This window comes from Pteropus medius, unplaced genomic scaffold (assembly GCF_902729225.1).
Source record: "Pteropus medius unplaced genomic scaffold, Ma_sr-lr_union100, whole genome shotgun sequence".
In the NCBI taxonomy this organism is placed as follows: Eukaryota; Metazoa; Chordata; class Mammalia; order Chiroptera; family Pteropodidae; genus Pteropus; species Pteropus medius.
In genome coordinates this window covers 2384668-2398122 of record NW_024351729.1, presented here as the reverse complement: position 1 = coordinate 2398122, position 13455 = coordinate 2384668, and the positions used below count along the sequence as shown (strand labels likewise).

Sequence of the window (13455 nt, the reverse complement as noted above, 5' to 3'; positions counted from 1 at the left end):
GCATGTGCCAAGGAGTCATCGGTTAGGTGTCTTCTTTCCCACTACCATCCTGAAGGTAATTTCTCTTCCTATAAGCTACAGTCCATACCATTTATTGCCTGAAAGCATCTTCTCTCCACCCACGTCTCAATGCAATATATTCTTAACCCTTCTCCTGTGAACTCCACTCCAATCTCTTAAATCAGAAGTCATCTCTTTCTCATACATTCGGCACTATCACACATGGTATGTTTACTTCTGTATCTTATTTCCCTACTACTCAAGAGAAATCCAGAACTCTGATGTGCATAGCATTAATACAGTAGCTACCTACAGTTCTTATTCTTTAAGTGTATTAGTCCTAAACAATAAGTCCTTGACCTATTTCAGTGACTGTATGCATGAACTACATCTTTTATTTCCAATTCTGAATTTAGACCAAGCTAGTTTGAAGATACTGTATTATATATAGTATGTTATCACTTACTATGTATCACAAAGTTCTAACAATAAATTCTTTATTAATAAGGCCCAAGAAAGGCTGATTTTAGAATAACTATAACAACTATTGAGAGTATATTAATACTTTATTCACAAGCACATTCAGAGATATATATAAAATGAGAATAAATCATATAACTTTAATGTACAAAAGGCTTTGCTGACAGATGAGGTCAGAGGGAGAACCTATTAGCTTGCCTTAAAAAAAAAAAAACTATTAAAAGGTAACACAGAGGGCTTAGTATTCTTCTCATGAAAACAAAAGGATAGCTGTGGGGCTGAATTCAGTCCAACTCAGAAGATGGGAGTGTCATTTACTCCAAGACAGACAAACACGAGGAGGTAGCATGCATATAACCATTTAAAATTAAAACCACAAATGCCTCTTTACTCCAACAAATAGCCACCTATATCCCTAGGTTTGCATACATCATGAAATGAGCTGAGTAGAATGTTAAGAAAATGGAATAGTCTGATAGTTTTGAGACAGCAGATGTAGTGCTATCTTATTTAGGGACAGACCAGTTACTGGTCTGTTAGAAGAGTTACACAAATATTCCCAACTGAACTACCACACCCTCTGGAATGACCACCATGGCAAACCAAACTAAAGGAGGAAGCCACCCTATCAGATGACTCATCCAGCTCCAAGCCAACTCTTTGAAAAGAATGTAGGTATGCTAAAAATTGATCGAGGTTCAGTCCCCTATTTCCCCAATGCATACCTGACTTATGTTCATTTAAAAATACCTGTCAAGAAGGCCAAGGTCCGGAAAACAATGAGTTAAAAGGAGCTGCCAGAAGTATGGAACCTGTGTTTTGATGAATCATTCCTCAGTACAAAGAAAAGAACATATACTGCCGAACAGTAGCCTATATGAGTTAAGTGTTCTGATGTTTAATATACGCTTCCCCATAGTAAAGAGAAACTTCACTTGGGCAGGTGAGTCACTAAAAATTAATAAAGGAAATGTTAATAGTTTTCCTTTCATACTGCAGATTTTCCAGTACTGCTACATTTTTCCTTATCAGATCTCTTTATCAGAACCTGCCAGAACCAGACAACCTTATCTTAGTTTATTTGTACAAAGTCATGACAACAGTAGGACAAAAATGTTACAGTTCATGAGTTCATTTAACACTGGCATGCATGGAATATCGAAATCACACTTTTTTCCAAAATAGCTAGAAGCAGTTGCAGATTTTATCAATTTTACAAGTCTAAAACATGACATTCCTACCTCTCCAATCCTATCAGTCTCCTATTCATTTTGAGCCTATTTAAAAGTTGAATTGTGTGACTTTTGTCTCCTCCCAAAGACCCTAATTCTGTACAAGTAGCAATTGTTATATCACTTTGTTTACATAGTGAATGACCTTGAAAAATTCAAGTTTAAATTCAAATTTAATTTATTGTTTTTAAACATCTCTGACAGTTTATAAAATAGATATATTTTATTTATTATTACCACTGAGGTTAATGCCCTCAGTTCAAGATCATATAGCATGTGAATTACTGATGCAGCTGAGACACATTCCCACTTCCCTCGTGATGACGTGAGCCCTTAATAGATCTCAAACTGTTATCCAAAGGATAGAAGGAAACCAAAGGATTAAATAGCAATTTAGCTCTAAGCCATAAAGGTTCTCTCTCTGCTAAACATCGAGAGGAAGGAAGGGAACACGGGAGGGAAGGAGCAGAGAAGGGAGAGGAGGTGATACTGAGGAGGGAGGGAAGGAGAGTGGGAGGGAGGAAAGACTGAGTCATTGGCTTTGCAGTTGTCGTATTTTACTTCCAAGTCTGTTACGCACTGCAAAACTGTGGCTTTCCTTGGTTTTCATTTTTAGTTTCTGCCTTCACTCATACAAAGACTAATTCAGTTCTTTTGAAAAGACTTTAATAAAAAATTTTTTTTAAAAAGTAGGTAACTGAAAAACCATCCTTCTGTTTCTAGCACTTTCAGTTTGACGTAAGCTGCTCTCGCATTTCCAGGTCACTACAGTATCTGTTGCCCCAGCACAGATACTCTTCGTCATCTGTTAAATAAACCATCATCACTCCAGATCCAATTTTGTTTTAAAAGCTTCACTCCGACCTGGCCTTTTATAGCCTTTAAATAAAAATACGTTTTTAGCCTTCTTTTATAAATATTTTTCTTAAGGTCTGGTTTAAAAATACAAACCCATTATAGTACAGCTAAAGAATTTTTAAGTCACCACCAAATGTAAATCAACCACTTGCTGACACGGTAGAAATATAAACCTGTACAATATGTATGTGATCAATGGTATTTCCTTTTCCCCTTACTATTGAGCTGATTTAATATTCATATGGCTGTGTAAAACAAAATTACAGTACTTTTATGATTAGACTGAGTATGAGGCCACATGTTCCTAAGCTTTCTAGTGATTTATTCAGACACGATTATTAATATACTATATATAGACAAAACTAATCCAAACTGGCATGATTAGAGGATTAGAGAAAGTCCTTTATGGGAATAACAGTTCAGCAATTTCATGACCATATTTCCAAATGTTTACACAAATGCAGGAGGTTCTCATACGGTAATTTTAATAAAGAAAGATAAGTTGAATGGGAAAGTTTCATTTCTAAAATACAGTCTTAAAAACGTGAGCTCCAATCACTGTATTCTGCTCTTGATTAGCTAATAAATCTAAGCATACCACTTTCAAAATTTCTCAATGAAATTTTACTTTTTCTTAAACTAAGTGTTGTTATCAAAAAAAAAAATCTGACAATCCACAAAAACAAAAAATTCAGATTTTATTTACAACAAAATAGCACATTTGAAACACCTAATCTTCCGGGACTCAGCTAAGTACTTTATTATTATCCCTGTTACTATTATTCAAAGGATAGGGAACTGAAGCCTAGCATGTTTAAAACTTGAGCAAGGTAATAATGTTGGTAAGTGGCAGAAAGAAGGCTCGAGCATAGCTGGCCTGGTGCTGGGGTCCGTGCTCTCCACCAGTACTATCTAGAAGGACAAGAGATTTCCTAAGAAAACCTGAGATGAGATTTCCTCACCAATATAATATTAAAACTAAAATATGTTGATGGGAAATCAGAAAATTGCAATTAAGAAACAATTTATACAAAAATCATAGAAACTAATTTTCTACTGAGATGCTAACCAAAGGTTTTTTGTTTTTTGTTTGTTTTTAATTGAAGAGAAAATAAGAGAACAAAACAATTTATTCAATTTGGTATACTGATGCCACAATGAAAAAAAATGTTAAAGGTATCTTTATTCTTTGAGTTTAAGTCTCTAAAATGAAATGTGAGTTTTGAGTTCATGTGAATAGAGCAGACATGACTGCTACAACATTGGCAGCAAATAAATAGCTTCTTATCTCAGTGGCTCATATTATTCTGGTAAATGCCAATGAATGGCCTAAAAAGATACCAATGGGCTCATAAGCAACTCTCCTTTCATATGAGTATAAAAGTACCTAACAATATATCTCTGTGTGGTCTAACAAACAGCACTCCCAATTAAGCAGCAGGAAATGGGAGAAAAACAGAAATAAGTGAGGGCAAAGGCAGCTCTTCCTCTGAAGGACAGACGTGCACTTTCTGTGGCAGACCTGAGTACTGGTACTGCACAGACAACTATCAAAGTTTCTTATTCACTACCTTCCTGGTTTGCTCCTCTCTTATACAAATATTTGTAATGCTTCATGAAGATTTGTTAATAGCACGTTAGTGTTCAGATGAGGATGAGGTACCACACCTCTGGCATGATAAAGTGTCATGTTTATTTATAATTATTAATTTTAAAAAAGTACATAAAACCCGAGAATCAAAGAAACTAAAAGCAAAGCATATCGAAGAGAATTGGTCACCAATTCTTAGACATATTACAAAAGAAAAGAAAATCAGGGCCACTGGAATCAATAGATTCTTACAGTCTGATAAAAAGTTTAAATACATACAAATAAGGTACCTGAAGAGAGATAGGGTTCTCTTTCTGCCAGGAAACATTTAACAAGTTTTCATAGTGATAGAGGCAGAATTACGGTTTCAACCTAAAGGACGTCTCTCTCCTCTGCATGCCCTAAATATAACAAAGCACGGAATGTATACATGAGGTTTTATAGTTATTCCAACCACAATCTATCCCTACCAACTGCTTTGATTTTATAAAGAAAACTCCTTATTTCCAGTGGTCTCCAGAGAACCATACTTAATTCTGTCCATTCTTTAATGTTTATTTCAGTTGTTTTGTGAAAAGCCCAACATGTGTTCTTTATGGACAACACACACAGAAGTGCTGTATTAATGATATGTTTCTCTAGTACTACGTACTTTTCAAAGTGCTTCCACAGACATTCTAATTCGATTACTGTTCAATATAACATGTTCCTCCAGCATATAGTACAAAGAAGCTGCTGGAGAATAGGATATTTTTAAGACCCTTAAAAATAATGTAACATTCAAGGGGGAAAAAAACCCATGTATATGCCAAAAAAAAAAAAAAAATCACTCCAGCACTATTCTTAGGGCCTTATCATAGTACTGCTTAGCACCTATCTTTAACATTTATAATTCTTATCAGTAATATTTTATTGTATTGATGGACATAGCAAAATTATACATAGGACTCACTTGTAATCTATGTATCCAAGTTGAAAATTCTTTAAGTAGAACCAAATTCTAAACGAATGTCTTCCACATAGGTTGAGTCTAAAGTAGATTCCAAAGCCTACTGTTAATAGTTTCTGGTAAATGCTCTAAAATCCCCTGCCTGGAATAAAATGTTATAGACAGCTAACTACTCCCCCTGCATCCATTCCCCTTCCTCCCCAAGGTAAGCTTCACTGATGACTGGTGTATATGTTCTTTAACTACGTTGTGTATTGTCTCACAAAATCTGTTATGGGCGCATAAAAATGATGTCATATGGTATATACCATTTCATTTCCTTTAGAACAGTTAAAATGAACTAGATTAACATGTATCTGCATGGACAAATCACTTATCACCGCTTCAATTTAGTAATTACATATTCAATGTCTGCATCTTCTTCTAGATTGTAAACACCAAGAACTGGGTCATACTTGTCTCATTAACCACTGAATATCCTAAGCACTTTGAAATTTCTGGCCCATAAAAGGCAAGAAGTAAATATCAGTTGAATGAATTAGTGAATGAATAATGAACAGGGTAATGCTAAGGTTAATTCATATAAAATCTGAACTACTCCATCAAATTAAATTGGCTAGGTATCTCGAACTGTTTGTGTGCTGTTTAAACGAAAATGAAATACTAGGGGATAACTGGTTCTTAATAGAAAGAAAACATTTTAAATGTTATATATCAATTTTCTTGCTATATAATTTCCTTGATGTGATCTTGAACATTACTGAGGGACCTACATATAGTACCAGAAATGAAGAGGAGAAAACGCACACAATGGGAAAACAAAATCTCTAGTATATAGAAGAGATGAAAAATTGTTTGGTAACGACAGGGACATTGAAATGGAAACTTAGAAACCGGAAGAGCCCTGGCCACTTTCTTACAAGCTACCTAAGTGGGAAAGCAACTTCATAAAAAGAACAAGCTATTTGGCCACTCATACCATAACATGAGTACAAAAACAATACTGACGGGGAACTTAATAGGAAAATGGGCACATGCACTGCCAACTTGCCAGAATAAGGGCGTTGGGGAGGAAGAAATGATTTTTTAGATATACTTTAATAGCAGAATTGTGTTTCTTCACAGTTCAGTATACAAGGCACTTTTTTTGCAATTTTGCTTATATTTAAGTCATTAAATTAAAAATAAAACACATATACAAAAGATAACTGTAAATGGCTCCAGATGATGATAGAAAATTCCATCTTTTCAACACTGAATCATTTTAATTTTGTTGGTTTCCAAAAAAAAAAAAACCCGTTTTAAAAACAAGTGCAGATGTGAACAAAGAAATTCATTTTTGGATGTTCTACATCATAGAACTGTTACATATAAATACAATTAATGAAAACGCCTCCTTTGAGCCCTGAAAAGCTCTAGAGTCAGAGTTTATAAAGGTTTTAATAAATTGAGTTTAGCTGATAGATATTTAGAGGAAACAAACAAAAGGATTTAAAAATGTATCTTCTAAAATAAATAAGGCATTACAATAAACATCAGCTTTTAGTGCTAACATACTAATTTATACTTAATGCTGTAGGAATATACAATAAGGACATTTTTTAAGTAATGAAAAGCATTTATATCTACAATAGAGCCAGGCTAAAGAATGATTTTAATGGTAAGATATAGGATTAACTTTATCCTCTATAGAGTCAAGTAATATTGGAGTTAATTTCCCCACTTTGATAAATACTTTAGACGATAAATGTGATCATGTCAAATTGTGTCTGCTCAAAGTTCTCCAGTGGTCTCCCATCACAACTAGTTTTCAGTGAAAGGATCTTTGGTGATAGGAATTTCTTTTCTATGAGTGAAATACATAAATGCATATATTAAAATCACAGAATATTAGTGATATGGGATGAAGATATCATTATGTAAATTAAGTAAGCCTGCATTATGTAAGTTATAGTGAAAAATGAAATCATCACAGAACCTTGTTTAATATAGGATAAATTCTTGATCTCTCAAGGTACTTTGAAGTTGTTACTGTCCTTAAATTTTCATAGAATATCTCGCTTTTATTAATAAGGACACATAGTTTGCTCCAGTTACATTTTGCAATGGAAAACAGTAGTCTATAGTCAAGAGAATGGGCTCTGGAACCAGAACTGCCTGGGTGCAAATCCTGGTTCTATACACCTTAAAGCTATGTGACCTTAGGGAACTTAGAATCTGATTTACATAACTCTATAGAGGTAATAACAGTACCTACTTCATAGACTTTATGAGGATTAAAACTCTCAGAACATGCTTTGCACTGATGGCTGACCCACAGTTAGTCACAATAAGTACTAGTTATTACCAATTATCCTAAAAGCCATGCTATTCAAAATTTTGATGTTACTATGTTATGTGTCTGCTGATGGCGTATTGTGCATGCCTTGTTGCTAGAGTTGACTGAAACTGTTGACATTGGAAGCAAAAGTGGAAATCTATAGAAACAACAGGATTTTTCTGTTAGCAAACTGGAATGCCTGGACAAACCCAGGTTACCTGGGCTTAGGCCCACACTTTTAAGGACTGATCACTATGCACTCAGTTCTAGTTTGCACACTGCTAAGCTTTCTGTGATAAGGAACTGACAAAGGTACTCTTCTAGACTTCCAAGGTTTTTGGGCACAGGCAATAGGCATGGATGGACATTCTTTTCCATTTTAAATCATCGCCAATTTTAGGTATGTATGGTAACTTCAAACCTATGATTAAGATTTTCAAGGGATCAACTGTTATGGTTTACTGTCATATGTCAGAATGAATTAGAATGGCACATCTTTCTGTAGCTAATTTTACTCTTTCTCTGGAGAAGGAACAGTTTAGTCATAGAACTGGTAAACACTATGTTTTAAAAACATTGAAACATATTATGAACGTATTACATAGACTTGTAAGGCAAAAATTAACTTCAGAAGTTCATGTATATGGTATATCACATTGGGCTACCTACCTCATGCCCAACCACCTAATACACATTGATGCTATTTAAATCCAAAACGCACTGGATAAACCAAAGTTTCGATCTATTAAGAACTTTTGCAGAAGATACCAAATTCTTAACACAAAATTCTAAGCCTCACAATGGCACTAAAGAATTTTTGCAAAGCAAAAACTACAAAATTCAACACGCAAACAGAGCAGCAGCCTTTTATCCAGAGCCCCTAAGTACAAGGTAAAGGCACTAACACATATGAGTAAGTAGACTATTACATAACAAAATCTAACATGTAAGGGATACCAATAAACAAGTGCTGATTCTGCGGCAGACATATATGGTGGATGTAAAATAAACTGCACAACAGTGACGAAATAAAAATGAAAACTTCTCAAGTTTTTATTTCTTGGTTAAAAACATAGCAAATTAGTTTTCTTTCTCCTTTGTTTCTCAAGGTGAAAAAGCAAAAAGTCATACATACTCTAAGTTCTGTTGTAATAGCTTGTTTTAATTGAAACACTTCACAAATAGGTAAATAGGAAGTTAATCTCCTTAAAACCATTCTCTAAAGCTTCTCTTTAAGGTTAAAAAAAAAAAAAAAGAGAGACATTAAGGCAGAAATATTTTATTGGTTTGATCAGAATATTAGTATTGGTCATCATATAATTTTAAAATCACTTGTACTGTCATTTCCTGACGAGATGTCAATAAAGTTTCCTTGTGCAGAAAATGTAACATTTATTCACCTCAATTCCAAGTAGAAACAATATTTAGTTCATGTCTTTGAGTTATAAATCTTGTGCATAAAATTGGACCCATGGATGCATGTACTGGGGGTTGAATGTGAATAAATGACCAACAATAAGCTGTATTATATTGAAAAAAAGTTGAGATTTTATTATTTTTTTTACTTTTGAAAGAAAATAAAACTAGATGGTGAATGTCAATATTAAAAGATTTGGTAATGAACATATCGGCAATATAAAGATTTGAAAATGAAAACCCACTTTATGAGAACTTTGATATACTTTTTTAAATACCCGATTTTCAGCCAAAAGTGAATTATGATAGGAAAGGATGAAAACAAATACTTAAAATTAATATATTCTGAGTATTTCAAAATATTAAGATCTTTAATTCTGAGTGACTGTGAGAAACAGAACAATAGACCTTGGATGGAGTACCATGGTTTTATACATCATTAATTTCATTTAATGGAAGAAAGTCAAGACTTCTTAAGTTTTATGCTATCCCCTCAGAGGACAATTTGTTATTGCCCCTTAGTGATGATTCATGAAAGGTACACGTAAAACAATGAAAACTACTAATTCTAACCTAAAGAAAAGTTTAAGAGGCTAAAGATCCTGATTTTAATTTTGAGTTTACAATGGAATGGTCCAAACAGTAGTTACACTTTCATAATTAATGCTAATATTTCAGCATCATTCTAATAGGTATAATGTGAAAGCAAGCAGAGTTTATACTGAATGAGAACCAGTCTCTTAAAAGTTCATGTTCTTACCCACATAAACTTGTGGGGAGCAGAGCTTATCTAGACAAGTTTAAATTTTGAGAATTAAGAAGCCAGTACTTTTTCAGAGTAACAATATTTGTTTTAACATTTATAAGTCAACAAAGGTTTTTTAAAAAATTAATGCATTTCAAGAATATACATTTCCTTCATAAGTAAAAAATAAAAATCCCAGAATTATGAAATAGAGATGGGTACTGAGGACAACATACACAATAAATAATGAAACAAATGAGGACCCTTGATGTGAACCCACTCAGAGATCCAATATCTAAAATAAAAACAAGGGAAGTAGCTATATGTTTTGCATGGTATGTGGTGATAAAAGCTAACCTGCAAAGAAAAAAAAATTCTTTTTAGAAAACATTTGTTTAGCACTTTAATAATCTTTTCTTATTTAAAATCTTGTTATTTATATATTTCCCCAAAGGAATTTATTTTAAAAAGCCAATGGTACAACATTTATTTTTAGAGTCACATTTCTGCTACACTTTCAAAGGTTCCGGGGTAATGTTTTATTTTTAGAACTACTGTATAATTGTACCATTCACTTCTAATTTTATCAGTCTTTACAAACTGTGGTATATAACTGTTTAATAGAAAAATACAATTAAGTAGTTTTAATAAACACTGATGTTATCAGTCTGCCAAATAACTTATATTAACTACTGCCAATTACTCTCGTTAAAAATGAAAAACAAAGAAAGTCTCTCCCAACAAAACACAAAACAGACCAACACTGTCAAAAAAGAGGAGGAAAAAAAAGTAAGTATATTAATTGAGAAAGCAAGGTGCTAAGAAACCTGGAAAAGGGGGTTGGGTGGAGTGGCAGCTCGCACCAGATAACCTTTAAGATTACTTTCGAGCTCAATTATTTGATTCTAATAAATTACAAGATTATAGCAAATGAAAGAACATCAAAGATCTGGAAAGGTTGAACTATGTACTAAAAATAAAACAAATTCTTCAGCTGTCTACAGAATATGAATTATAATTCGGGGTTCCAAGTGGAATTGCTGGAAAGAGATTTTTGTAATATAAACAAAAATCACCAGAAATGTAACATGAAAACAGAAATTTAAAACTGTGTCAGCTAAGAATTTTTCCTTTCACAAGCTAAGCCTTCCAGACAATTTCAATCAACTGAAGTACTAGGGTTTAAAGTATTTCAGTAGGTAAATTATTTAATTTTAAGAAAAATCACTATTTTTAATAATAAAGTTTCCAGAGAAATTATGTCCTCAGATATTAAAATCTGGCTTAAAAATTATTCTTACCATTGAGATTTTAACTAAAAAGTTTCCAAATTGGTAAATGTGATTTATAGTCAAATAATGTAGCAACAGTGTTATATGAGATCAAGTGCCAGGATTTGTCTTTTCATTACTCTTTCCCATGAGCCTCCAACCTGAACTGCTTATATAGTTCATTGTAGCACTTGGCCTCAAGGATCATAAATTTGTTCAGTTTTAAATTTAACCAATACCTAACAGTTCTCAGTAAAGAGTGTTTTATAATTTATGCAAAAAGATCACAGATACTACCAAAAAAGCAATGTGCCTAAGTGCTAATTAGTATCCTATGCATTTTAATTAAAGGTTATGGGATTAGGAAGCCATTATAAAAGTTTTAATCAACATAGGCTTTAGACATTTTGCATATGTTAAAAACCTCTACAGGTACAACTTATAAAGCTTATAGAAAGGGCAATCTTCGAAAGAAACGGTAAACTAAGTCAATCTTAAAAAATTTCCTTCCTTTCATATGCTCACAAATATAAATAGAAAAGACCATAGTAACAGAATCACTTCATTAAATAAATATAAAGATTTATGAGCAATCTACTTAACGTCTTCTGTTTAAAAAATTAGTAATTTTTCTATTACTATTTAAGAAGTTAAGGACTCTGAGAAACATCAAGTTTTGACAGCTCTGTTTATGTTAGATTTTGCCCAAGATGTCCATGTAGTAGTTTTAAAAACAGAAATCCAGACTAAGACAGTATAATTTCTAAATTTCTTCAAGTCATGTGCATTGCCTGGTATTCGCATTAATAAAATACTTGGGGGATGGTAGCAGGAGGGAGAAGAGGGATAAAAAAAAACACTTTTCGCAGTACCATGAAATTCCTTCCATTTCTAAGTAGTGTAAAAAACGTTATAACTGTTAAAATTTCAAATAGATGTGGTTGAACTTGATACACTTGAATGTATGTTGATGTATAATTTTGCCTTTGAACTCCATGACAGAAAATGGACTAAGCTAAAGTCTATTCTGACTAAACCTAACTGAAAATCTGAGGGATGTGCCATGATGCAATTTAAGTTGCATTTCATTACTCATCTGGTTTTGGTTATATGATACGATAATGCTATATTTAATATAAAATAGTGAAGAAACTAAGCAGAAATCACATTACTTTTTAAAAAATGCATTCTTGCTTTTTCAAGACCTCTAGGAGAAAAACCAAAATTTTTACAAATGAACAGTAAAACTGATTCTTAAAACAAAAAAATTCTGCATAATTTTTAGAATAAACTATTCTATCAAGAAAACTGCTCAAACTAAGAAGTACATTATTCAAGTTAAATACAATCTTTTTATATACTAAACTTTAAAAACTGTTTTTGCAGTCAACTTCCACATGAAATCTGCTGTTCTTGCTCACTCTTCTGTGGCGTTACTCAATATTGTTACTCTCTCACCCTGGATAGTGCTGGTAGTGAATGAGAGCAACAACAGAAACCGCAAATCATTAAAGCTAAATTGAACAAGTATGTTATATTTTATAAATTCTGGGGCAGCAAAAATATTAGTTCTTTTATGACAAAACTAGGAATAAGAATAGATCAATGAACCATGATACATAACATACTTATGTAGAAAGGACTTCTGCTGATGTTCAGAATCTGGATGGGTAGATGGATGGATGGATGGATGGATGGAAAGATAGATATTTACAGACAGATATACACATAAACACATACAACACATATATTATATATAAATTATCATGCTATAGACCGACACATCAGTCTCTATCAGTGGTTCTTTCCACATACATACATGCCTATGAAACTCTACACTGTCAGACCAAGATCACTGAGCTCTTTGAGTCACTTCTCCTTTTGCTTCAAATGGGTTTAAAACACCACCAGCAATAATCAAAAAACAAACAAAAAAAACCCCCAATGTAATCATAAACTGTTATATACTAAGTATACCGAAACACAAAATCTTTATTTACTAGTCCCTAAAGAACTTTATGAAAAAATCCCACAGAGAAATACAAATTCCTGTAAACAACAGTAGTTTTCCTTCGGTTTTAAAACTTCTACAATATTTTTTGGATATCTCCTCTGGATAGAAATGGCAAATTTCGTCAGAAAAATTTTAAGTACTATAATTGACCTACAAATGCATGGAGCCTTGTTATAATTTGGACCATGCTGTGGAAATATACTAAGTTCCTTCTGAAAATTAAATTCTTTAAAAATAGCTAAGGTAAATTTCTACATTATAGTTACTCCATTCAATATAAATTCTACTGAGATTGACAGTTGTATGCTAAAGCAATATTATGGTACTCTTCATTTGATTTAGCAATATGTTTTTCCTACTCCAAATAACAGATAAAAAAACAATTACATAGTCAATAACATCAGTGATATTGATCTTAAGAAAGCAGAAAGAATCTACAAACAGGGTTGTGTTTGTTTTTTTTTTAAGTTGTTGAATAGAAAAATAACAAAAAAAAAATTAGGAGAAAAGTCTTTATTCAAATACTCCTAGTACAACCAGCAGGAAAAAAGTCCTCCCCACAAAAAACTCCAACACTAT

At 32.8% G+C, this 13455-nt stretch overlaps 1 protein-coding gene across 2 annotated transcripts in view; it reads right to left on the bottom strand.

Annotated features, from left to right (window-relative positions):
* GLS (glutaminase) overlaps positions 1 to 13455 on the bottom strand; it is a 70229-nt gene that overhangs the window by 9887 nt on the left and 46887 nt on the right. The window lies entirely within an intron of this gene.